The 26,849-nt window shown below is 37.2% G+C and overlaps 1 protein-coding gene and 1 long non-coding RNA gene across 3 annotated transcripts in view; one reads left to right on the top strand and one right to left on the bottom strand.

Moving 5' to 3' along the window:
* Positions 1 to 26,849, top strand: part of Arhgap15 (Rho GTPase activating protein 15) — a 591,785-nt gene that overhangs the window by 539,905 nt on the left and 25,031 nt on the right. The window lies entirely within an intron of this gene.
* LOC120893028 (uncharacterized) lies at positions 12,592 to 25,791 on the bottom strand. Its single transcript, XR_005737942.2, has 2 exons — positions 25,603 to 25,791; positions 12,592 to 12,780 (listed from the first exon to the last, which is right to left on the bottom strand). It is a non-coding gene; the product is annotated as an uncharacterized LOC120893028 (long non-coding RNA).

Genomic DNA, 26,849 nt, shown 5'->3' on the forward strand with positions numbered 1-26,849 from the left:
TGTTTATATTCTATTAATAAGGTCCAGTGAGAAATAAGAAATATATGTTGGAATTGCAAGAAAGTTGATTGAGATCTAGTTATAAATTTTAGAACTGTCAGTTTAAAGATGGCAGCAGATTAAGGTCATAAATACCTCAAGGATAATGTAAAGAGAGTTGAGAACAGATTCCTAGGGACTTCTAATGTTGGTCAGAAGAAGATGTCCAGAAAAGTAGCCTGCAAATGGCATACATATGGTTAGAAAGAAAATGTGGCAAGAACAGAAGCATTTTACTTTGTGATTAAGACTACAAATTCTATAAACAAAGCCTAGAACATTCTCCTAATATTAGGACATTGGCAGATTTGTAACTATAATCAACTACTGTTCTTGTCTTCACCCTTGTGCTTTTAAAAAATTGAAAAATAAATATAATATTCAGGCAGGAAAAAATGATTTACTATATTTACCTTAAAAATATTATTGGGAATAGAGATTGAAAATAATTAACTTGGCCCTTTCTTCCATTAAAGTATTGATTCTTACTAGTACCAGTCCTAAGAGACTACCACAGCCTCACAAACATTGTAGATATTTAATAATTGTTTTGCAGAATAAATGGAATCCCATGACTTTATTAAGTAAGATGGTAACAGTTTAATAGCCAGTAAGTAGTTCCACATATGACCAACTTCTTATGTCTGGAATATTAGAAAACTGATATATTTCAGACCAGGACTGGGGAACATTCCATTTTGAGGTTGTTGGTAATGAGTTATTCTCCAGAATTTCTGTCCTTGCCAGATCTTCATCTTCTCATCATGATGAAGAGAAAAGTATCACTCTTTGGATTGTAAAGGAGTCAATACTGATACTGAGAATGAATGCTAAGATTTCACAAGCACAAAATGAATAAGTGCCAAGAGAGGCCCAGGAAATACTGAGCAGGGAACTTGGAACCACTCGTTAATGACATGGAACCTGTTAGAACTATTATAAGACTACAGTGAGATTTCCAGTAGTTATGACTTCTTGATTGTCTGGAATTAGACTTCTTGATTATCTGAAATTAGTAAAGAATCTTGGAATATAATATATTATTTTTTATTTTTTGTCATAACTTTTCTACTAAATGAATAAACCTCTAACCTATCTCATCAGATCAAACTCCTATTCATCATTTGTTTCAGATACAATAATATTTTATACTATCTTGAATTATTTAGCACAGAGAGGTAAAAGAAGAAGGATAGGAAGGAAGAGGAAGAGAGGGGAACAGAAATCACCTTGATTACAAAAGCTTGCTCTCTTCTTTTAAGGGCATAAAGACATGTTGTTCCTCTGCTTTAAGAGAGCAGACACACAGCAAACTTCAAAGTGGAAGGGGGAAAAACTAACCAGACCTCAAGTCACCTGATTTCCAGTCCACTCAACCACATTCTGCTCTCATGCCAACACCAATACTCGATTGTGTATCCAGGGAAGGAGGAATGGTAACACAAAGAGAGCAGAAGACCAGCCAACTGTGATAGAGACACAGGCCATCGTTCAAATTCCTATTTCTAGTTGAACATAAGTGATCAACCCAGCCCATTAAATAAAATCACCTAATTAATTAGTAATCCCTCATATTTATTTAGAGATTTTATCTACGGGTGTCTGACTCCCCCCCACCACACACACACATACACACATATCCTTTAATACAATATTTTCCATCTAAAAAACACTGGGGAAAGTTGCATCTTTGTAGGTTTTTTAAAAAACAAGTTCCGTGTCAACAATTATCAATGCTTACGTTGTGTGTGCACATGCATATTTGCACTCTTAGAATGTTTTTTAAAAGGCAGTGATGGGGCTGCCTTTTGCCACCTTCTTTCTCCTCTTTAAATGGAAAGCAGTGAACCCAGATGCCCAACCACAGAAGATATTCTTCCAGAAGCAGCATCTGGCTTCCTGGCAAGCCTTTCCTGCAAGTTGTTTGGGGAGCTTTGCCGTTGTCTCTGGATCTGTCACGTGTATCAGATACCATGGCCTTTGGCTGGCATGTCCAGGCAGCTGCCAATTCCTTTCGGTTCACCTTTAATTCTGAGAAACTAGTTCCCTCATTTTCATTTCTTACTGGATTTACTCCGCACCCCCCCCACACACACACACACACATACCCTACCCCCTGACATACGAATTCCAGAACAAGCCTAATTCCTTGTTGCATTCTGCCTAACAACATCCTCTCCAGGCCTCTGTCTTTTGAACCCGAGTGAAATTCTTAGCCATTTCCTACTACATTAAAATAGGTTACTTTTAATAATATTTCTTAGCCACTTCTTGTCAGAGAAGCTCCTTGTAAACTGTGAGGTTGTTCCCTGAAAAGAAAAACAAAACATTCCATCCGAGTAATTTATTCTGGTCTGTACACAAGACATGAAAGTCTTCTTGACATTTGTGTATTATTTAGCTAAATCATATTGGCTCCCCACATCCTTGTCACACCATGAACAAAAGAACATCCCAGAACAGGAAAAGACAAGACAACACTGCAGTTCGTCCAGGCTGTGAGGCATTTACAAATAGCACCCGCTTCAGGAAACTAAATTTTCAGAAGTAGCTTCCTTTTTTTTTTTACCTGTTAATATATTTTTTTTAATTATGAAGGATTTTGTGGGGGTTTTATGGATAATTGTTAAGAACACAGAGTCCAATGGTAGCCCACGCAACAGGAAACAGTGACAAGGTGCTGACAAGTCCGGCAGCAGTACCCAGAATACAGAGGAGAAAGCAGAAATTAGAGCTGCAGGGTGACATCCAGGAATAGCTAACACGGGGTAGCTGCAGATTTCCATGTTGTAAGGTTTTTTTTCCTCATGCAAGAAAAAGTGCAGATTATGTATGAGATTTCAGATCTCAAGACTGTAATGTCTAGGCTGAGAAAAGGCTGGACTTTAGCAGCAGACATGAGGAATTCTCAGCCATAAATAATAATTGGTCTATGGCCAGTAGAAGGCTCGACCCACACTTTGAAGTGCTTTACAGCTAAAACCATGGGTTTAAGCTGAATGAGAGCCTCTGGGGATGGGAAAGGAGTTCAGGGGCTGTTTGGGTCAGGCCATTAGGAAACATCTCCTTCAAAACCTTCTACATAGCAAAAGTACTCCAATTTAAAATTAGAATTTTTAGTTCTATTTTATCTCTGACTTAACAACATTATTAGGCTATAATCCCCCCCAGGTTCATTCAATAATATGTAGAAATGAAGTGTGAAATGCATGCAGAACTCACAAGCTTCAAACTAAGGATTGCCCTTTGTCTAAAGACTCCTGGCATCTCACACCTAGTCTCTTGTCTCCTTTTGGGGGTCTGACCCACATTCTTTATTGACTGAGGTAATTTCCTGACATTCTTCTCCCCATCCCCAGTATTGTTGTCATCTTCAAATTCTTCCTCTTGCCCTTTGTTCTGAGAACTCTCCTCATGTTCAAATCATTGGTGCCTGTGTGATCCATCTACACATTTATTCATGAGGCAAATGCATAACAAGTGTTTATTATGTGATTGATGCTGAGCTGGAAATAAGACAATTTTATCAGGGAAGCAATGAATGCCTTGGATCTACGAACCTTTTACCATTATGATATTTACCTCCCAGCTCATATATGAGTGTTACCATCCCAAAGTCCTATTCTCAGTCCCAACCTTCTGATTCTACATTCTTCCTCTTCTAATGAGGTTTTGCAAATCAGTCTTCTTCAAACCATCCCTCAGACTGAGTAAAACTCCTATTTTTTCTTTCTCATTGTCAATAAGAAAAATAGAACACTGAGGCAGACCATTGTAAGAATAAGCAAGACTTAAATGCTGGTATTCTGGAACTAAAAGAATTCTTTTCCTGTTCTCCATGAATTGAGATTCAGAAGGTTTAATAATCTTCCCTTTGTCAATTTTGTTTATTCATCTGTTATTTCATTCATTGATTTTCATTGTCTGCCCTAGTATTGGGGATATGAAAAAAAAATTTTTTTAATTGCCCTAAAATAACTTTTATCTAATGAACTTTTGTCTCTGTTTGGGGGTATCAAAGAAGGATTACTTTGTTCATATCATGAGAAGACATGCAAAGTCAGAACTTACCTAATTCTCATTTTATTTCCCCATTTGGACTTGTTTTAACAATCACTTTACATGTCAGAAAAATTCTCTAAAACACATCTCTTTGATAAGAGGACACTTGCCCTCGTGGCTTCTGCTCACTGGTCTTTTTCCACTTCTCTTTCATCTCTAGCTGCCATTCCAGAGCTGTAAGTACTTCCCTGGTGCTGACCTCTGATACTGTTTTCTCTCCCTCCTGGTGCCACATTTCCTGTTTAGGGTCAGACATCCCCAGAGAGATTGGAGCTATAGTGAAACATTTTACCAATAGTTTACATATCACACTATATTTTTCTAACTAGTGAGAAAGGAGAAATAAAATGCATGCCTGCTCTTCTTGACCTCACCCTACTTTCATATCACACTGAAAACAGCCAATTCCTTGAGTGCTAAGCTTTTAAAGCAGTTTATACTTCCCTGGCAATCACAGGAATTTTCCCTTTATTTACACTTCTTCCTACAGGTATCGAATAGGAAAACCTTCTTTATTCAATACCTAATCACATTCTTTTTATCCTCTACATGGAATCACACACACACACACACAAACACACACACACACAAACACACACACACACACACACACACACACACACACACACACACCACCTATAATAAACTAGTTAAGCCCAGAAGCAGGTGGCTAGGTAGAGAAAGTAAAGAAATGTACATTGTCATGTTCTAAGAATTTGTGATCCCAAAGCACTTTTACACAAGAAGTGTAACATAGAAGATGTTACATGTGGCTGTATTTGGGACCAAGGGAGAAGAAGTAGGAAGAAGATGACCAGAGAAAGGTTTTGTTCATCTACATGCAGCCACCTGAAAAACACCAGCTAATTAGCAGTCTGTAGCCACACAACACAGCAGTTTAGTACAAGAAGTGAACAATACTTTACCTAATTGAAACTACAGAGCAGACTTAGGTAGGCTGCATGCAATTACACAGATTGGAAGGCAGCCAGGACACCAAGGTTAACAATCCCTTCTCTCACAAAAAGCACCACGGGAACATTAATGACCACAAGTGGTGAGGGCCGCCATCCTGCATCCCATCCGAAGGGCTCACCTTCTCTCATCAGAAGGGCTTAATGGTGTCTACTAATTGGCTAGGAAAAAACAGTGCCCTCTATTGATGCAGATGCCATATTGAAGAAACAAGCCTTGAAGTATCATAGTGGAGAAGGATTCCAATGATTGAAGATATTGAAAGGGTTCAGTGATGGTTAATGGAAACTGGGCCATTCCCTCTGTCTTCTTAAGGCCTGTGGCCAGCATTTCTGCCCCATTAGCACCCCATAGAGAATCTCATGGCTTCTCCAATGTAAATATCTTTACAAATCAAGTCACCTGGGAATCTGTTTTAAAAAGACAAATTCTGATCCAGGAGATCTGGTTTGGGGCCTGAGATTCTACATAAAGAACAAATTCCCCCATTGCTGCTGCTCTGAGTACCAAACTCTCAGGAACCTGGCTGTAACAGAAGAGAGACATTCTCTATGAACCAAGAAAATAGAACTGGGCAAAGAGAAAGAGGACTTGAAAATGAGATTTGACATCCAGAATTTATCAAGTTTACTTGCTTAGTTCTAGGAAATAAATGAAGCAGAAACGTGAATAATGTTAACCCAATCCCAACCCCACACCTAGAATGGCTTTTACTATGTAGTGGGAAGAGAAATAATGATTTGGGTCTCTGAATATATTTTGTGAATGAGACGTCTACTGAAAGTGTGTTTCTACTCACTAGCTAGTGCTGTTGCAGAGGGATGCCAAAAGTGGTTCCATGACCCCCCAAGAACCAAATTGTCTAGCTTTCAAGATGAATCAAGAGACGACAAGATGGCAGAATGCAGATCTTCAAAGCTTAACCCACGGACAGTGGAAGGAATGATAATTTTCCTTCAAAGCTTTATAAAATGAAACCAGAGTTGCTAAAAACATCAGTGAATAGGCCATTTTCAAGTTTATATTATGCAAACATGGTTATTGCTATGCGCTACTGAGGCTTTTGTGATAAAGCTTGAATATACCATTAAAGACTCTTAATTGTTGGTTGGATTAATGATTATATTCCTTATCTAGTTACTTCCTAAGTGCTTTTTACATTAATATCTACATATTTTGTGACTTCTTAATGATAGAATTCACTTTAGATGTTTGAGAAGAAACACACACACACAAACACATTTACAAAGCAAGACCCAATTAATCCCTGGTAGAATCTGTGTGATTTCCTCCATTTAGACTTGCTGTAGATATGCGGTAAACTAAAAAAGACTGTAGTTTAAATGTACACTTTTCCTCATACATACCTCATCAGTATAGCAGTGAAAATGCCATAACTTGCCAATAATGTATAAATTTAGGATATCATTCAAAATACATCATTTGAAATATTCAAATATTCAACTGTCTGAAGCATGCAGGATAAAGGACTTCTGCAATGAGAAGAAGGAAAGCATGAGTCCATGGATCAGCAGTATCAATGGAGTGCTTATTCTGTGTTCCATACTGCAGTAAGGAGACTTGGAGAAAGTCTAAGGATCTACCATTTCAACGTTAGTAATCTGAGATAAAGCATAAAGAAGAAAGACTAGAAGAAAATTAACTGTTGAGCAGTGTGTGCAGCTGATGATTCAACTGGGAAGAAATGGGATAAGATAACTGGGAAGTCTCCAGTGACCTACAGTTAGGTTTGAAGCTTGGATGAGATTTGGGAAGTACAGGATGTTCCATGAGAAAACTGCAGAAAGACCATGTGGGAGCCAGAATATAGTGGTGAGCTAACTGGGCTGTGGCAGGAGAAGGTGAGACTCCAATGCCAGGGAGGAGCCAGGAAATGGGTGGAAATGGCAAAAAGGTTGGAATCTGACATCTTAGACCATAGACATCCAAGGCTGATTACTGAGAAATTGAAGATTATAAGTTCTGTTTTTGGTTTTTGTTTTAAGTATCTCAAACAATGGTGATATGTAAAATGGATCTGCAAAGGGAGGAGGCTGGAGCAAAGGTGAAAAGCAGTAGCTTCTAGACCAGTTAGGGCACAGTTGTTCCGGGGATGGTCAGGGATCTCAGTGGGAAGGGAGAGACCATGAAGTATGCTAGGAATGTTTGCTATTCTTTTACTTGATGTACGAAGGATTGGAAATAGCTTGAGGCAGTGCCAGGGTGTCTCATCTGTAGACTATAGAATAATGCTGCTACTAATAATACTGGCTCATCTTATTGCCCTTTTTGAGTACCAACTATATGTCAGGCACTGTTCTAGGAATTTGTAACACATTGGTAACCTTAACAGAAATCACCCTGCTCTCATGGAGGTTACATAATATATAAAATCTATAATATAAATAACCGAAACACATCAACATTATAAATAGAAATGCCATAACATATTAGAAGTTGGCAATTGCTAAGGAACTAGTAAAGCAGAGCAGAAAGAAGACTGAAAGTGCTATGAGGACAGATTGTAGTATACTTCTTTGCAGTAGACTTCATTAAGGTAAGATTTGACACACAAGCTCAGGTAAGGGAGGATGTTGGTGAAGAGAACACCTAGAGCCAGTGTGATCCAGGCAGTGCACATATCTGGGCCTTGATATGGGAGATCCAGCAAAGCAAGGAGGCCAGGGTGGTGGGAGCCAGGGAGAGCAGAGAGAGGTGGAGAGGAGCCTCATGCTGACACAGGGTTTTGGGGACACTGGGAGGACTCAGTAGTTGCCTCTGAGTTAAAAATAAAGGGCGTACCAGTATCAGGGTTTTGACCAGGAATGACATGAACTAACTTCAGATTTAAAAGGATACTAGTATTTCTGTGTTGAGAATATATTCTAGAAGAACAAAGGTAGACACAGGAAAATGAATTTGAAAAGTATTTCAATTATTCAGTAATCAGTCTAATCAGAAAGATTTGTTTGTGAGTGCAAAGTACTTTGTACACTTGCCTCTGATAGTTTGAGAGACTCAGCACAGCCTCAGCCTGGGCATGAGCTTCTACAGTGTTTTAAGCCTGCTGTTTCTCTTCCCAGCCACTGTCTTATCATCTGTAGATGAAAATCAAACTTTACTCATCTTTCTATAAATTTGTGTGTGTGTGCATGTGCATGCGCATGTGCTTATCTATAAAATCTAATGGCATAAATAAAATGAAAATATAAAGGAAGTGAAAGAGTATGTAGTCTGCCCTGCAAATCTGTGTGTTCTGTGTCTAAGGATTCAACCAACCACAAATAAACATACTTTTTAAGTCATGTCTATGTTGAACATGAACAGACATTTCTTCTGTTATTATCTCCAAATGATATAGTATAACAATTTACATATACATTACATTAGGTATTATAAGTAATAAGAGATAATGTCAAGTATACAGAAGGATGTTCATAGGTTCTATGCAAATACTATGTTACTTTCTATAACAAACTTAAGTTTCCAGAGATTTTGCTATCTCAGAGATGTTCTAGAAACCTAAGATACCACAAGATGTCTGTAATGTTATCGCAGCTTAACATAATTGCAAATCCAAGCAGAGTACAGCCCAAAATCTTGATCTTGCACTTAATCCAGGACATAGAGCATGCTGGATTCAGAACCAGAAATCTTGAACTTACATTCTGAATTTATGACTCTTTAACCATGTCACCTTGGATAAGACAGCTTCTGGAGGAATTTTCCTCCTCATTTATGTTTAAAGACATTATAATACTTGTATCTCAAAGACTTTTAGAAAATTCAGTGTTACATATGAATCAAAGTCTGTTATTAACTGTAAAACACCAACAACCTGAGTTGTTTTGCTATACCTCCCTCACAAGCCTACTCAACCATAGGCCACATACTCTAACTGGCGTGAAATCATAATGAATCCTTCTTCTTATGTAAGTTACATTAACTCCTTGAAGGAATAATTTCTTCCCACTTCACAGTGTCCTTAGAAACTAATAGAGATTAGAGCAATACCAGGCACTTAACAAACCATTTTAGCAAATGGATAAATGAAGGTATGATATTAGAGGAGGAAACACAGATTTGAGAATTAGCTTTTTAAAATAAATATTCAAACCATGACACTGGATGCATTCATTGAGAGAGTGCAGAATCTGAAGAGAATAATGGAATTAAACACAACTTGGGGGACAAACACAGCAAGAATCACTCAAGAACAAAGGGGGAAAATTAGAAAGTAAACAGATAAATCAGAATCATCAGCATTATGAAAATGTGAAAAGTATCATCAAATAGTATTATTCAATAAATAACTTCCGCTCCAAAAGGATCCAAACAAATTTCAATTAGCTGCCATTTCACCAGTCAGAAATTTCTAATAACCATCCATTTATCTAATAACCACACTCTAGCACAGAGATAACTCAAGTTCCTAATGAGAGCTTCAAGATTCAAAAGTTCCTTGTGAATTATCAAAGGATGATAATTTGGTGTCCGTTGTAATTTTAATATTAATTGTGTTGTTTGATTACTGCTAATCCACATATGATAATAAGTGTTTTTAACCAGAACATTTGCTTAATCACAACCTTCTATATCCCTTCTAAGTAAAAGAAGTTTCAGTGAGAGCGAGGGGAAATGCTGCACAAAAACACATTTTCCCAGTCTGCTCTTTAGGTACAGTCGGACAAACCAGTCTTGCAAAGAACCTGGCCAATCTTCTCTACTCCTCTCCAAATGCACGTTGTGTGCTTCTAACTGATGTTTGGGATTTCACCTGAAAACATCAACAATTTGTCAAGACAAAACTGGGCCTGTGTAAAAGACAGGATGTTCAAGACAACATACTCAGTTCTTTTAACCTATTATGATTTTAACATTTATTTTCATCACTGTCATATTTGAGGATTATAACTTATTCCTAGAAAGACTAGCATCTAGGCAATAAATAGTTAAAACCAGAAAGTTCACTCCCTGTGCCCCATGTTCTTGTTTCCTTATCTCAACCCCTCCTTCCCTGTGGTTCAACAAAATGAATAATGCCTTAGACAGAGTTTTTGCAATGCTAATATTTGAACAGTAAAAGATACCTTAAGACCTTCATCAAGATTTTTTAAGGCCTCATTTAATGTCAGTGTCAAGGTTCTGTGAGGAATAATTAATAGAACAAAACAAGGTCTATGTGTCCATCGATTGCCAGGGAATTTATTCAGGTAACTCATTAATGCTGAAGGGGGTTCTGCATGTAAATCCTGAAGCCTCGATAGGGAAATGGGCCCCAATGATTTTTCCCCCTATAAAAAACACAAACAATGACAAGTATAAAAGCAGATAACCTGAATTTCTATACAAACAGCTATATGGCTTGTAAAAGTTTTCCATTTACATCCTGTCACCTCTTCTTTTCACATGTATAAAAGATGGGACAATTATTTCAACAAACCTACCCATATAAATCAATGCAGTTTTGCTGTGGGAAGACTGGGTGTTTAAGGCATTTAATATTTCAGCATTGCCAGATTATCACCGGGATCCATTTCGCTTTGTGGTCAAGTGCATGATTAGCACTGTGACAGGATATTGGCCATTTTCATAGGAAGATCTGCAAATCCTAGTAAACAAATACCAGTTGGAAAAATTAAGAACAAGTCTGTGGACTGGAATGCACCCTACTTGTAATGGGAACAAAAAGCTGGCAATCAAATCTAAAGAAAAAGCTAAATCACAGCAGAATGACCTACTTTAAGGCATTTGCCAAAGAGGCAGTGTTTTTAGACAGCTCTTCTGAAGTAGCGTCTTTCTGTCTATGCCATCTGCAGATTTATTACTCTGCCTGAAAAAAAAACAACCAAAAAAAAAAAAAAAACCCAGCTCTATTCAAATGATACTAAGAGCATGGTCTACAGGAAAGATTCCAGTATTGTGGGTACCACACCCACACCTACTGATGTGGTCCAAGGTTTTGCTTTAGAGGCACCTAATTAAGAAACCCTGACTCATTTACATGGAGACGTTTGATCTAAATTACACTCCAAACCGCACCAAATTGGGAGCATCTGTGAATGTGAAATGTTTGTTCCCTGTGACGGCTAGAACAGGGCCAGCTCTGGACGGCACATGTTCAAGTGACGAAAAATATTTCACATGTAACGTACTTCTGAGACCCACTTTTCCACTAATAATTCATAGTGAGCCTAACCAGTATCTGTACTTCCACAATTATTTCAGGCTGTGAAAAATTATGTCACTATTTTTTTTTCTAAAGCTAGAAAGAGGTAGAAGACCACCCACTTTGTTTGTTGTCATTGATAAAAGGCCTTAAGTGCAGCCAATAGCAAAAAGGCAAAGCTGGATAGGGTAGAGGCTGGTCATTATATATATCCCAACTTGGGATCCAAAAAATGCAGAGTGGTGATCTAAACGATAACTCCCCAGGATTCTCTCCTCTCCTTACTGCCTTAAGTTATCCTATCTTTTCACTTGGCTGACTGTTTGTCAGCAGAGCTTTGCCTCCCAGCCTCATAGAGACTGCACTTATATCTAGAAAAGACAGTTCATAAAGCAGAGGACATTGACATGATAGAGGTCACATTATCTGCAATTAGATGGCCACCTGGATATAGGCCATCTCATTTCTACCAGGTAATATGTCTAAGAAAATAATAAAAAAAAAACATTTCTGCCATTGGGTGATATGAACAGTACTCAGCACATAATTCACATAAAAGAGAGTTGTATTTCAAGTACAATAAACAGAGTTTTATAGATACCGTCAACCCAGCACTTTGGCACCTGATGGCCACTTTACCTTATTAGGCCATATATCACCTATATTTCAGCAAGAGTCCAAGGAACAAGAAAAAAAAAATCTTTTAAAAATGATGCCAGATTCTTTTGTCTAAGGAAGATATTAATGCATTTATCTGATGTACTGTTTTTTGCAGTAGCTAGAATGAGATTTGAATATATTAATATTTTCAGCAGCAGAGCCCAGGGAGCCCAGTTAATAACTTATGCATGGATACATAGATATACTTCAGACAGAGGTAAGGTTTTCAGCTCTCATGTTGGTAATACTTAGAGAGATCGAATGAAAGGGGCTGTTTCCCCGAGTCTTTGTTGTGGGCATGCATTGTGACAGTATGGAGCCAGCGTTCTTCTGGTTGTCTACACAGCCTGGATTCAATAAACTGTTATATATGCATATTATGACAATGTGGTCAAGGAAACCAGATTTTTTTATTCTACCTTCAAGTCCCTATGTAGCCTAAATCTGGTGCTTATTTTTCTTGTCCCCATTCAATATGTTAACATATTCATAATTTGATACAGGTTATGTTCATTTTATAATTAAACTTAAGGACTTAGTTGAGAAACCATTCAGACTATACAGAATAAAAAAATATTTATATTGTTCTATATTGTACTTTAGGGCTCAGTGTGAATCTGAAGTCTCAATTATCCCAAATTGGATGCCATAGGGCTGCCAAAACAAAATGCTACAGGCCATGTGGCTTCAACAACAGAAATTTATTTTCTCACAGTTCTGGAGGCTGGAAATTCAAGATCAAGGTGTGGACAGAGTTGGTTCCAGAGGCTTGCTTCTCTGTTTGGCTTGTAGATGTCCATCTTGTTGCTTTGTCTGCACGAGGTCATTCTTCTGTTTGGATGTCCCTGGTGTCTATGTGTTCAAATTGTCTCTTCCTTTAAAGACACAAATAAGATTTGATTAAGGCCTGCCTTAGCAGCCCCATTCTAACTCAATGACTTTTTACTGGCCCTATTGCCAAATACAGTCACAGTCTCAGGTACTGAGAGTTAGGGTTTTGTTATGTGAATTAAGGGGGACATAATTCAGCCCATATCACAACCAGGGATAGTTTCACACTCAATCTGCTGATGTGCCCCTTGCCAAATGTGTATTTATTTGAGCCCCAAAACAAAACCTAAATTAATAGTTTTAAGACTACAGTATTTTTCCAGTGTGATTTTTTTCAGTCATTTCCTCCATCAGTAAGAAACAATGATGACTTCTAAGGCTTAGAGGAACAGGAAGCAGCCTGGCTTTTCTCACACCTTCTGCGAGATTGGAAGGAAGCAATTGCATGTACAGTAAAGCGTTACCACAGTGCCTGCCTGAGCCCCACCCGCCTTCAGGGACCCAGGCTGGAGGCATAAGTGCCTTCTTCTCCATTACTGTCGCCCTCCATTAGAAGCAGATAATGCAAGAGATATCACTTTCACAATAAAACATTGCACTTACACCACACCTTTCAACTCAGCATTTCCAAATGCTTTAAAAATCATTATTATTTTTATTATTTATTTGTGGAATCCCAGCAGTATACTCAGCACTGGCAAGTACAGTCAAAGCCGCAGAGCTCAGGTCTCAGTTATGTGGACTTTAACCTATGCTCAAGTTTCCCCCTTGCTTTCCAGTAAAGAATCTTAAGGTGGCACGTGCACGTGCATACCTGTGTGAAAAAACAATGGCAAAGTAAACTTAGATATGAGTCCCCCTGCTCCTTATATACCTCAAGAAATTTAGGAAAGAGCCGCTTGTTAGTGTTGTTCCAATAAACTAGATCCAAACAAAGAAAAAAGCAAGAAAGTGGATATGGTTTTAGTCCCTAAAATTCATTAAATGAAAATGAATCACCATAGTCAAGGCATCTACAATAACTATTTTAAAAGTATTATTAAGCAGTATAGGAGTAGAAGTCAATCAGACTCTGATTATTATTCACTGGTTATTATTTCTGGGTTGAATCTGCTTGACCCTGAGTTTAATACAGTTTTCATCAAGTTAAAAGGTCTTAGAGAAACTGGCTGTCCACATTTTCAAACAGGGCTATGGCCTGGTGGACCTCACTTTTGTTTTCCAAGTTTTGATCATGATGGCATATTACACCCACTTCTATTGAAACAATTCTACTGCTTTCCCTGATTTTTACAGAGTGGATAAATGGGGTCCAGACCTTTAATTCTAGAACCTGGTCCAGTGCCTATAACACAGGAAGTGCTCAATAAATGTTTGTGAGATGAAAAAGTAACAAATTTTCAGAGTACTCCATAAGGCTGTCTCCAAATGAATTTGGCACATTTTGTTCCCTCAATGAAGTTATAAGCTAAGACAGATCACAACAAAGCAGAAATACTCCAGATGCTGTTTAAAAACCTAATGAAATAATGATCTAGATTGTTTTAAATCAAAGTGACTGAATACATTTTTAGAAATATATATGTATATGTATAAATGTCAAAAATTTTCTTGACTATTCTTGAATTTTACCAGATAAGGTTTTCTGGAAGAACTATAAGTTTAGGAATGTTTGTGATGATGAGAGGGAGCAAACCTAAGTGTGATCTAGAGCGAGGGGTGAGACCACAGAGAAACAATGACGATGAAAATAACTTTAGAATGTCAGGAAGGCAAGAGAGTGGAGGAAGTAGAGGAATATTAGATTATTTGTAGTATTCTAATGAGAGGTTTTCAAAAAAGGTAAAGACCAGCAGATATAGAGAGCTACTTTAAAGATACAAATGAGATATTATTGATAACATAATTGGGGATATACTAAAGTAGAAATTCTAAAAGGAAGAACCGACAGGGTGCAGTAAAGGGGAGAAAGATATTTTTTCAGTCTCCTCTGTTTAGCCAGCAGTTCTGCATCATCCCCAGAATTGGGAGCTTAAAAAGGATACAACCACTGTAACTGTAGGACCCATGCATTGTGTGTTGAGAGTGAATCACAAAAGGGCATTTCTCATATTAAAGAAAGGTATACAAAAGTTCTTTGCCTTTCATCATGTCACACTGGTAATGGGGAAAAAATATATGCTGTTCTGCATTGGGTTTAAATATCTGGAGCTTCTCAGAGAAAGGATGCTGCAAAACAGAAAATAAGGGGTGTCTTCCAAAAGTGAGTAAACTAAGCCATTTATGAGTTGTTAGCCTCATTATGAAACCCATCAAATAAGAGCAACAGGGCTAGAAATAGAGTTCAAAAGGCAGAATTGCCTGCCTGCCGTAAATTTAAAAAAAAAAAATTTCTATTGCATGACTTGGCTTATACTGCTCCATTATATTTTGTATTCAGATTTCACACGTTCATATTCCAAAGTGCAGTGTCTCTTTAAAAATGTAACTGTTGGATTTAAAATCAGGAAGATCAGGAAGTAGTAAAGTGACTTCACAGAGAGACGCATATGGAAGGTTTTTGTTTTGGGGGGGCTGGGGAAGAGGTTGGTTTTGTTTTTAGTTCTGTGGAATTTCAGTCCAATCAACACCTAGGCCACTCCTTTCAAAAAAGAAGAAGGAGAAGAAAGCCCTTTCTTTCTTTCTTTCTTTCTTTCTTTCTTTCTTTCTTTCTTTCTTTCTTTCTTTCTTTCTTTCTTTCTTTTTTGATTCAGTGTGCAGAGAATTTCTTGCAGACATCTGGGAGTTTAACTAGAGACATCCAAAAGGCAAGTAGAGGTGGAGGAGCCATAGGGAGCAATAATTGACCTTTGTTCTCATTTTCAGAAGGAAATAGTATGTAGCTTTTTCCCACCAGCAGGAAGTTGTTTAAACTTCTCATTTCAAAGATGAGCAAATTTGGGTCCTTCCCAGGTCATCAAGTCACTATGTAGAAACTGTAACCCATGTTGACTATAGTTATGAGAAGCAAATGGAAATGAACTACTTTAAGGCACTTGAACTCTACCCGACAGAGTAGAGTTTAGGGCATCATTTTAGGGCATCAAATACAATTAGGTTTTTAGATTTTGGGTTCCCAATAGGGGTAATTGTATTACATAGGTCCCCTTGCTTGCTATAAACCTACCTGCTATTCTTCATTGTCCTAATCATGGCGTTCTAACCATTACTTCCATTCATGAGTGTTTCAGGGCGCGAAGTGAATGAATGTTCTCACCAACCCAAATTATGCCTCATGCATCACCATCTCTAAGAACCATACATTTCATCCAAACAATTTCCCTCCAAACCAGGTTCCTCTTTACTCTCCTGCTATCCCAGATTCGACTTCTTTCAAGGTTCTAGCTCAAGGTTCAGCTTCTTAAGATCTGCTGATCAGAGATCTGATCCTCTCTGCAGAGATCTTCCTCTATTCTGAATTCATGGTTACTCCTACAGAGGTGAATTTGACACTTAAATAGACAATAGTGAAGGTAGTGCAAAGCTCATTTTTATTATTTTTTGATTCTTGCCAAATGCCTAGCATGAATACACAAATTTATAGAGCACTAAATATATGTCTCACACTTTGCTGAATATTTTAAAATATATGATATCAATTCAACAGCCATGTAATTATTGCCCTCTACTATGGAACCAAAATCTAGCATCCAGAAAGAAGACATTATTTTTTTTAGTTCACCCAATAAAGGGTGATGGGATCAGTATTTGAAATGTAGGCCTGTCTGAATCTAAAACTTCTCAGCTCAACTTGTGTCTTAGTAACTTGCACATAAAAATTGCCAAATATTTGTGAATCCGATAGATGAACAAATGAAATATGGTAGTCCCCTTTTATCTGTGATTTTGTCTTCCAATATTTTAGTTACCTCAATAAATGGCAACCCAAAAATATATAAAATAGAAAATTTCAGAACTAAACAATCCAAATTACATGCCATTCTGAGTAACAGGATTTAGTCTCTCAACATTATGCTCCATCATGCCCAGAACATGAATCATACCTTTGTCCAGTGTATTCATGATGTGTATGTGACCTGCCTCTTAGTCACTTAGTAACTGTCATGTTCAGATTTACTGTCACATTTGGAAGTACTTGAGTAATTCTAATTTCACTTAATAATGGCACCAAACATAAGAGTAATAAGGGAAAGGAGGCACAGGGGTTTAAAACATGAAGGAACAAATTAACACTGGTACTAAGTGGCAGCATTACAAGACATATAGGGAAAAATACATAGTATTTGTTAGGTTTGGCACTACCTGAATTTCAAGATTTCACTGGGAGTCTTGGAACATATATCCCCATTGAATAAGAGGAAATAGCAGTATATGAAACCTGATTCCTGTACCAATCTTACTTGTAAAAGAAAAAATAACAAGAAATCCTGAATCTTGATGCCTCTGGATAGATATGGTCAGATAAAGAGCATAAGGAAAGCAGAAATATTCTTAGAAATTAACAGTAAAAAAGCCGAGCACAGTGGTGCATGCCTGTAATACCAATGGCTCAGGAGGCTGAGACAAGAAGATCATGAGTTCAAAGCCAACCTCAGCAAAAATGAGGCACTAGGCAACTCAGTGAGACTCTATCTCTAAATAAAATACAAAATAGGGCTGAGATATGGCTCAGTAGTCGAGTGCCTCTAAATTCAATCCCCAGTACCCCCCCCCCAAATAAAGAAAATTAACAGTAAAGTCAATCAATGGACATCCTATCTGGAAGTAATATGATCCACCAAGATTGAAGCAAGACTTGAATTAAAACTGGCTGACATTTAGCAAGCATGTGGACTTGTTAATACTTGGAATACTCCACTATCCTTACATCTTATTTTCCATTCACTTTGGTTTTCTTGCTCATTTTAAACGTATTTTAATTTTTATATATTGTATACATTTTTTAAATACATTATTTATTTAATAATGTGGGAGTATACATCAAGTCAATACATAACAAAATAAAACATTAAAGTAAAATTGATTAGAGTTAGAGTAAGTTCAGAAATATTTACTTAAATGGTAGACAAAGGTGACTCACGGCTTCACATAGGACTATGATTGTGAAGTTGTGTTTTAGGGAAAGTCTAAAATGTGTGTATGGCATTTCAGGAGGAATTTAAATGATGCAGATGGTCAGTATTAAATACGAAGAATGTAAAGACCATTATAAGAAATGTGAGATTGTCATAGAATAAAAGGTGGGGGTAAACCTCACTAAATGGTGCAAATACCTGCTAGTTTAAAAATGATTTTATCCTAAAATATCCTAAGATTTGCAAGCTGATATTTTAAAACAGAGATGAGGGCTGCATAAGACTGAAAGATATGGTTTTCATTAAGTTTCTTAGCAAAATAATATTAAGGAAAGAGAAGGCTCCCCTCCTTACCTTTTTTGCTTGCTTATTTGCCTTTTACTTTTTCTTTTTTGGACTCTGATCTCACCAGATGGCACCTTTTCCTGTTGCCATTGCCGAGCTCAACTGTTTCCCAAGGAGAGGAAGGCTAGGAGCCACTGTGCTCCTCCAGTCATGTCACATGAATATATCCACTGGGGTGTGGCAAAGTAGCAGTGATGTTGAGGAGATTCCTGGTTCAAGGGAACAGTCTTAGTTCAAAGAATAGGTCATGAACAAGAAGTGAGTTAGGAAAAGAGAGTGCTTCTGATCAAACCCTCATTGTTCTCTGCTCTGGCAGTGAGCATCATTGTCTAAAGCAAGTTCTCAAGGACCTCAGAAGAATCAGTCAAGTACTTTCTAAGAACACTGAAAAGGAGAGGTATCTTATTTGTTTTAACTATAGGCTTGTGTGTGATCAAATAAAACAGATCCCCGAAAAGTCTTTTTCCAGTTGTATACATTTTGGAGACTGAAGGTCGTTCAGAAGTCATATAATCTGTGTGGACTGAAGGTTTGGTACTGAAGAACCCAGACTTCTAGTCCCAATTACATCAGTGAACTTTGCCTTCAGTTAAGGATTTCAAATCTCAGCTAAAAAAATAAATAAATAAAGTGTCCCCACTTCATTTTTTTTTTAATTGTGGTGGTGATTTCAGCAAGCCTATTCCCCAATTCATGTGTATAAGCCAAGCTACCATAAATTTTTAGTCAGAGGCTGTCTAAATTTATTCATAGGTTAGAAAATTCATTTCTATTTTTTTATTTGCTCAGTCTATGGGATTATAAAGCTATAGAGTTTTTCCCTTTGTTAAGGCGGTTGGTTGCCCCTACCCATTAAGACAGAAAGTGTATGTGTGTGTCTTGGAGGGGACTGGAGAGAGTATGAACAATACCTAAAATTGAATTTCTAGGAGTCTTGATGATATTTAAATACAAACTATCATAATATCTATGATATGTTTTTCATGAAAAAAAATTAATTTTTAGAGAAATGTTTTATCTAATTTTTTACAAAAAATATTTCTACAAAAATTTCTTTTCAGAAATGTTTTTATCTAGATTTATTTTTACAAAAATTTAATTATAATCTTGCAAATCCAGCAAATTCAAGTAATTCTTTACTCTAAATTTAATTTGCTTTTATGTTGGCCTACCTTCATTCATATGTTAACATTTGAGCTTGATCTTTTCCAGAAGTGTCCAGCCTAACTAGCGGAGGATGTGAGGGCAGTGCCCACCTCAGTTTTGATGTGCATGAACAATAAATTCCCCTTCAGACCATCATAGTCCTTTCCTAGCTAGAGATAGCCAGGGGCGGCAGCAAAGGGTGAAGGAGATCCATCATGAAATGTCCAGTGTCAATGTGTTCTCTCGATTTACTTACTGACCTTCAGCTTGCAGCCACCCTCCTGACCCTCGTGAGAGGGAGCCTAAGGGGAAATGGCACTGAGTACCGATTCCTATGTCCTGTTGTTCTGTGGTCTCAATTAAGTGCTAATTAATTACCACTGGCATCTTTGGCATTGCTTGTCAAATTGTATTTAGAAGTATCTTTTCAGTGTTTAAATATCAGTGATCCAAGATCCACAGCTAAAAAAGCCCACGTGTTACTATGTCCTCTTTTTTCCCCCTTCTCAAAACTGTTTAAAAATTCAACAAATATATCTATAGCCACTGCAGGTAGCTTTCAGATACAACAAACAGGAATTGGTATTGTCGATTTTGATTAATAGTACTTCATTAATAAACATCCTGTTATGCAGTCTCCACCTGCAGTTGCTGATGTTGCCTGGAATCAATTAACTCATATAATTTGATTTACTTTACAAAGACATTTTGGGATGTGCTGTGTTGATGATAAAGGTCCTATTTTAGCAGTTCTTGATTGCAAGTTAGATTGTACCTGAATGGATTCCTTTTTCTATGTGGATGTGTATACATGAGCATGTGTTTTGCAAGAGAGTAGGGAGAAACTATTCCTTGAAGAAGTCTTGAATTAAAAAATTCATTTTAAAACATCATAGGGGGTATTCCTCCTGAATATCCTGACTTTATCTGAAGATTCCTAAGAAATACAGATTCTGAAATAGTATGTATCCTCTCTCTTAATCAAATCCTTTTATTTAGCAGATTAGTGAGTCTTCCTTTAAATCAAATAACAAAGTAGTATTATTGCTAAGCACCAAACTCAACACCAGCTAGGACTAAGATTTTAGAGGCAAATATTAGATTTAGCTTCATGTACAATTTTATTTTGCTTTGCTTTGGATGAAATTTCTTTTTTTTCTCCTAAATATTTACTAGCCACAGTTCTGGATCAATTCACCTGATCCACATTATGTAGTATGTTCAAACATATCTTAGAGTTCTATGGTAACATTTTGTGCAAAAGAATACAGCTCAACTCCCAATTGTTTGGGCAAAAAATAGTTGTTATAACTGAACATTCCATGATGAGATGTGACTTTGGGTATGACTAGATCCAATCACCAAAGGCTATTGCCAGGAATTTGCCTCTTTCCATCTCTAGCCTCTGCTCACCTTGGGGTTAACTTTGTTTTGATTTAAAAATATTTCCTCCTGGCAGCAAAATGGCAGAGCCAGGATTGTATCCTATCAGCTTAGCATCCTTGGAGGCATGTAAGGTTCTCCTTTGCTGTGGGAACAGAAAACTCCCAGGAATCATTCCCATGGCCTGGCATGGGCGGCTTGTTTACTCCCTGTTTGTTCCTGATCGGTTCTCTATGGCAGAGGAATGCATGACTCTCATTAGTGGAGCTTGGGACACAGGCCCAGCCCTGGGCTAACTTCATTCAAACAAAGAGACCAGAATGGGGAAGATGCAGTTTCCTCCCAAACATGATCTTACTGAAAGGAATAATGACGAGAAGACAAAACTGTAACACTAGTCCTCAGTTGTAAATCACAACTACAATCTTTTTTTTTCCCCCAAACAAACTATTCTTATATGATCTTAATGACAATAATAGTTCAATTAATAAAAGTAAAGGAAGGCTAATTCACATATGATACACTGTAAAGTGTCTAGAATTAGGAAAAGTTGCTCTCTCCCATTTTCTAGCAAATCAACATTAAGTCTTATTAAGAAAATTGAGGTAATATTCATCTATCTCTGCATTTATTTATTCACGTAACACAAATGAGTACCTATGGTGAGACTGGCACTGAACTATGTACTAAGATTTTGACAGTAAATATGACAGGTCCACAAGGAACCTGTACGTGTAATCAGAGATAAGACTTCAGAACAAAATAGAACTTGGTCCCAATCCCAGATCTTTTATTTATATGCTGTGGGTATACCTGAAGTTCTCATTCCTTCTTATCTTCAGTTTCCATATCTAAAAAGAGGTATACCATGAGAATTAACTGGGGAATATATGCAATATGCTGAGCATATAGCCATGGACATAATGCAGTTCTTTCAAAATTAATAATTATTATTTTACACATCAAATGTGAAGATGCAAGCAAATCACTTCACCCAGTGCCTGGTACATAGTATGTGCTCAGGAAATGATAACTGGCAGCTACTGTAACATGAAATAGAATGAAGGAATCAATCTAAAGATAACAAAATTTAAAAACACAAGCAAAATTATATATGATAGATTTGGAAAAGACTTTGCAAGATCGATGAGACCAATCACCACCCACAGAGAAAACTCTAGTAATTTTAGATATAACCAAATTTATCTTCTCTCCAAAGAAAGTGTTCCCAAAGCAACTCTCTTCCTTTTTGCTCTCATATTTCATCAGTTTACATAATATTTAATTAAATTACATAATTACAATAATAAGTACAACTGGCATAAACTTGTTTGGGATTCTCTCCTGGGACTTCCCTCTAGTGGGAACAGATGTGCACAGTTGAGAGCCATTAACTAGTTGGGAACATTGAATGCATTGTGAGCAATGGTCAGTGTATTTTACAGAGGAAACAGAGAGCAAGATGAGTGGAAGTCAGCCAAGGGTGATGCCACTATGTGGGTGGGGTCCTAAGCATTCTCTTTCTCTACCTGAATACTCCCGACTCTTGAAATTTTGCCTCAAGTTTGACATATTTGTTTGTATTTTATAAACATCCCTCCATAGCCAATATGCTCAAAACTCCATAACTAGAATTTTAAATACACTTCCATATTCAGGTTTTTGTTATTTTATCATCACTACTACATAATGGACAGAAAACAGCAAGGTTTTAACATTAGTAGAACATGGAGAAAGACTTCTTGGTGCTGCCCTAAGTTCACACATCTTAAATAGTAGGTTATATATGCATTTCTTAAAAGGAAACAATGAAAATTTGTTGCCCAAATTTAAATGACACTATGATTTGGATAGGATCTAAACGAAAATAAAACATGCTTGTTTAAAGATACCTGACCTTGTGACTAGCCAAATGCATGAAATGAAGGGCCATTCTCTTCATCCTTTGTGGTGATTTTATGAAGAATTTTGAGATCTATTTGTTTATTGCATTGTAGTACTCAGGAAATGGAAAGCAGTTATAGTATACATAGTTTAAACTTGGGAACCTTAGAGGATTAATGATTCTGTGTTGTTTTAGGTAATACAATATTCATTAGCAGCTGGAATCTAAAGTTCTTATTGGTAAGTGGGTAATTCTGCTGAGAAGAGTATTATGTATATAGTTTATTATGTGCCTTAGGAACTTGAAGTTTTATGATCAGAGAAGAAAATAAGCTATCATGTAGAACTAGTCAAATCTAGGAGGAATGTGCCTTTCACTGGTAACTTGTGAGGTCATTTAAGTTCCTAAATGGCAAAGACATATTCCAATTCTCAATTGGATGTAAGAAGATTGGGATTGTCTTACCCCAAAATCAGTGGCATCCCCAGCAGACACCGTCATTGAACAGGGTGGCTTCCTGTTCAGAGTGACTTGAGCCAGATCTCCCAGATTTTTGTTTAAGCATCATGATGATGGACTGATATCATTTTTTGTGAACTACATTCTCTGTAGTCACTATACAGTCAAACATTTTGGTATAAACAACAACTTAAAGATTTATAATATTTTTGGTGAGAAAAAAAGATTTGTGAGCAAAAGCATCATTTTTGCTTTTACTTATTTTCTTTCTTAATCTATGATTTATATTAGTTACACAATGTAAACCACATGCTTTGTTTTATAAAGAACTTACATTCAATTACAATTGCACAGACTGGAGCATTCTTGGGTTTAAATGCCACTAGTTTGTCCTGTTCTTTGGTTCAAACTCCACACTGGTCCAAACAAATATTACAAAGCATAGCCAGGTCTACTCATTGGGAAAATTAGGAATATTTTGGTAAGTAGTCATGGATAACTTTGAATGAAGAGAACTGGGGAAAAAAGGTTGGAACCAACGTAGCAGAGGAATAGTGTGTCCTATGGAGGAGCCAAGATTTTACCTGACAAAAAAACAGAAAGCCACTGATGGCTTTGAGCAGAGAAGATGGACCCACATGATGAAGTCAAGAGAATCCAACTGCATGCAGACTGTTTTGGAAGGTTCTGTGACCTGTGTTTAGGGACAGGCAGTGATGCAGATTATGTAAACTTGGAAGAACAGAAATAGCCAACAGCTTGGGAGAAGATGGCAAAAATTAGATGAGAGAGTCAAGCACCCTAGCAATACAGCTGGGGTTCAGAGCTAGATTCTCATACTCAAGGGGAAATGAAAGGCAGAACCAAGAATTAAAGCCACAAGCAGAAGGACCATTTAGAAAAACTGGCCACAGACAGCTCAGTCTAGCCACATCTTGGAAATGATGAGCTGACAGGATGATAAGATGAAAAACGTGGGTACAGTCAAAGCAAGCAAAAAAATGGCACCAAGAACTTTAGAAAATGCCCTTTGTCTATTCGCATCATTCCCCTTGAAATTAAAACAAAATCATTTCAATTCTCCACTCTGATGAAGTTAGAAAGCCAGCATCTCTCAGGCTACCAGAAAGTCATTTCTGGCCTGATTTCTTGGGTCTCTAAACCTTCAACTCATCCATGCCTCACCACTGGCCAGTGTTCCCTTATCTTGACTGTTTCTATGCTCTTATATCCAAAAATTCACTCCAGACCACAGCATTAGTAGAATTTTCCTGAATATTCACAAGGAATAGAAAGATTACATCACTTCCAAGCTAGTGGATAATTTAAAATGTAAACGTGAATAATAGGCATTTCTCATATTGAAATGCACCTCCATAATTCTCACCCCTTACTCCTCTAAGGAATTTTCACAAATTGTCTTTTCCATTGGGTCTCCAACTTCTCACCATGCCCTCTGCCTCAAAACTATAGTTTTATAAAGGTTTCTATAGGTAATTTTTGCACACAACTCCAATAAGGCAAGTTTTGGGGGTTTCACTCAGATAATTTGTTTATCATTTTCCAAATTGTTTTCACAACCAAAATGGTCCGTCAAAAGGTTTTGCTAAGCAAGAAAGGAAAGCAGATGATTTTTTTCTCCTCTAAGTAGGATTTTGCTGCCAGCTATTAAAATAGCATCTTCCCTAGTATACTTGGTTGAGCATAATTAGATCTCTAACTTAGGTATGGACTAATACATCTAAAGTAATTTGCAGATAGTCTACTGGGCTATCCTTGTATGTGTGGACCCTTCTGACTACCACTGTCTGACTACATATTATAAACAAGATATGTCAAAATCTACCTCTTGACTTTTTGTGACAAGTAGAAATGTAATCTTACCAGCATGGCAATTCCCTTGAGCCATTATACATGCAAAATATTTCCTCAGTTGAAAAATGCTACTGGAGGATTTCACTGAGAACTCCTATAAAGAAATTCTTGAAATTACAGTGTGGAGACTAGTAAAAGTGCATTGCAATAAGAAGCAATATTCTTACCAGGCTGTAGATACCATTTGAGAAATTTACATCTTGAAATAGTGTCAGGTGGTGGTGATAACAAGTGTAATGTCAGAGATCTGCCAGGTCTGTCAATTGATCTGGTCCCAGGTAAAGCAGGGACAGTTTACTGTCTTATTGCAAGATAAATGTGGGCCCCCAAACTGTCAGCAGAGAAGCTATTTAGTGCCTTAAAAGAAAATGAAATCCTTTGAGGAAATGATAAACATAGTATCTACTTTTCAGTGTGAGGGCTGTATTTTTGTGTTTGAGTCTTGATTTAAACTGCCTGCTGCTTTTCAAATGCAGAAACCATCCCTCTAATTTTTTCAGAATATTAAAATTATAGAAAATTGAAACAACAATAACAAAAAAAAAACAGGTAAGTATTTAGCAGTTGTATTCAACCCCCATATTATTATTGTGAAACTGTTTCAACATCCTGTCCCTCATCCCCTCCCACATATTTGTCCCACCTAAAATCACGCAACCAAACAATGACAAAAACATGAAAGGACCAAAGCAACTCACCGGCATTGACCAGTAGTGGTCCCTTGGCAAACACAGTGAAAACATCACCTTGGCAGGTGACAGACACTTGGGCCTTGGCTAGGGCATTAGTGAATGTTAATAAGGACTAATTAGAGAGTTTTGTTGAAATATTTCCAAAGAAATGAGCAAAATGAAGCTGACCTAAAGAAAATATTTTAAGATCTCCCACTGAGCATGCTCAGAGAGAGCATTTTGACTTCTTTTATTTTTAAAATGCTCAACCATTTTCTTCAAAAACTTGGCTTGATCTTCCTGATTCAGTGATAACTGAAGTCATGCCAACTTTGATGTTTTTAGCTTCAGCTGTTTTAGAGCTATATGTGATCCCCCCAAAAAGGTTGGAAGATTTTTTTTTCCTGAGCGAAGAAGGAAGCATATGTTTTAACCCTCATGTGCCTTTTTTGAAAAGGATGAATTAACATCCGATAATATTTTATCTTTAGGCTTAAAATAAAGAATTTAGATTGAAAGTTAAGAAGACATTTTTCAGAAATTAAAATGGAGAGTTGGGCGTTAAGAATCTAAAGCTATAGATTTTTATCCATCTTACCAAATACATGCGACCGCTTGCATGTCTGCCTCTATTGTTTTGAAAATGGCAGCAGAGACAAGGCAGCTTGGAGACTTGAGCAAGAAGGACCACACACAAATGGAATTTCAGGACATCAAAAGAACATAAAACTAATGTGCAGAAACACTGGAGCATCTTGAATACATTTTTTCTAGCCAGATATATGACATAAAGAATTGGAAATAAAAATGAACTCAGAAGGCTTTAATCTACCTGATGATCTGGTTTTCCCTTCTAATTTATGGAAACAGAAAGAGAGAAATAAACAATGAAATAACTGATCCTGTTGAAGAAGAGGGCACTTAGAGGAGAGAGTTATCAGGGAGGCTTCTGAGAGACATGTCTACATCCTTTTCTGCTACTGTCCATGCCAATGCTTTGTCAGATATCTCTTGGGATAAACTGGTCATTGGGCCTCTGTATGATATACCAGAGAGGGTAAAAAATGGAATCAGCATAACTATGTCACAGTCAATCATTACCTATAAAGGTGATATCACAAGGGTCTCAGTGATGCAGGTGAGGTGTGTCAGATGGCTTCCAGCAAACTTTGATGTTGGTACAAAGCAGACCTGAAAAGTGGTTTTGGACTTCAGGTGGAGTGTTTCCCACATTACTGCAGATGGGAGTGTTAGATGCTGCCAGAATCTTCTCA

This window comes from Ictidomys tridecemlineatus, chromosome 7 (assembly GCF_052094955.1).
Source record: "Ictidomys tridecemlineatus isolate mIctTri1 chromosome 7, mIctTri1.hap1, whole genome shotgun sequence".
NCBI lineage: Eukaryota > Metazoa > Chordata > Mammalia > Rodentia > Sciuridae > Ictidomys > Ictidomys tridecemlineatus.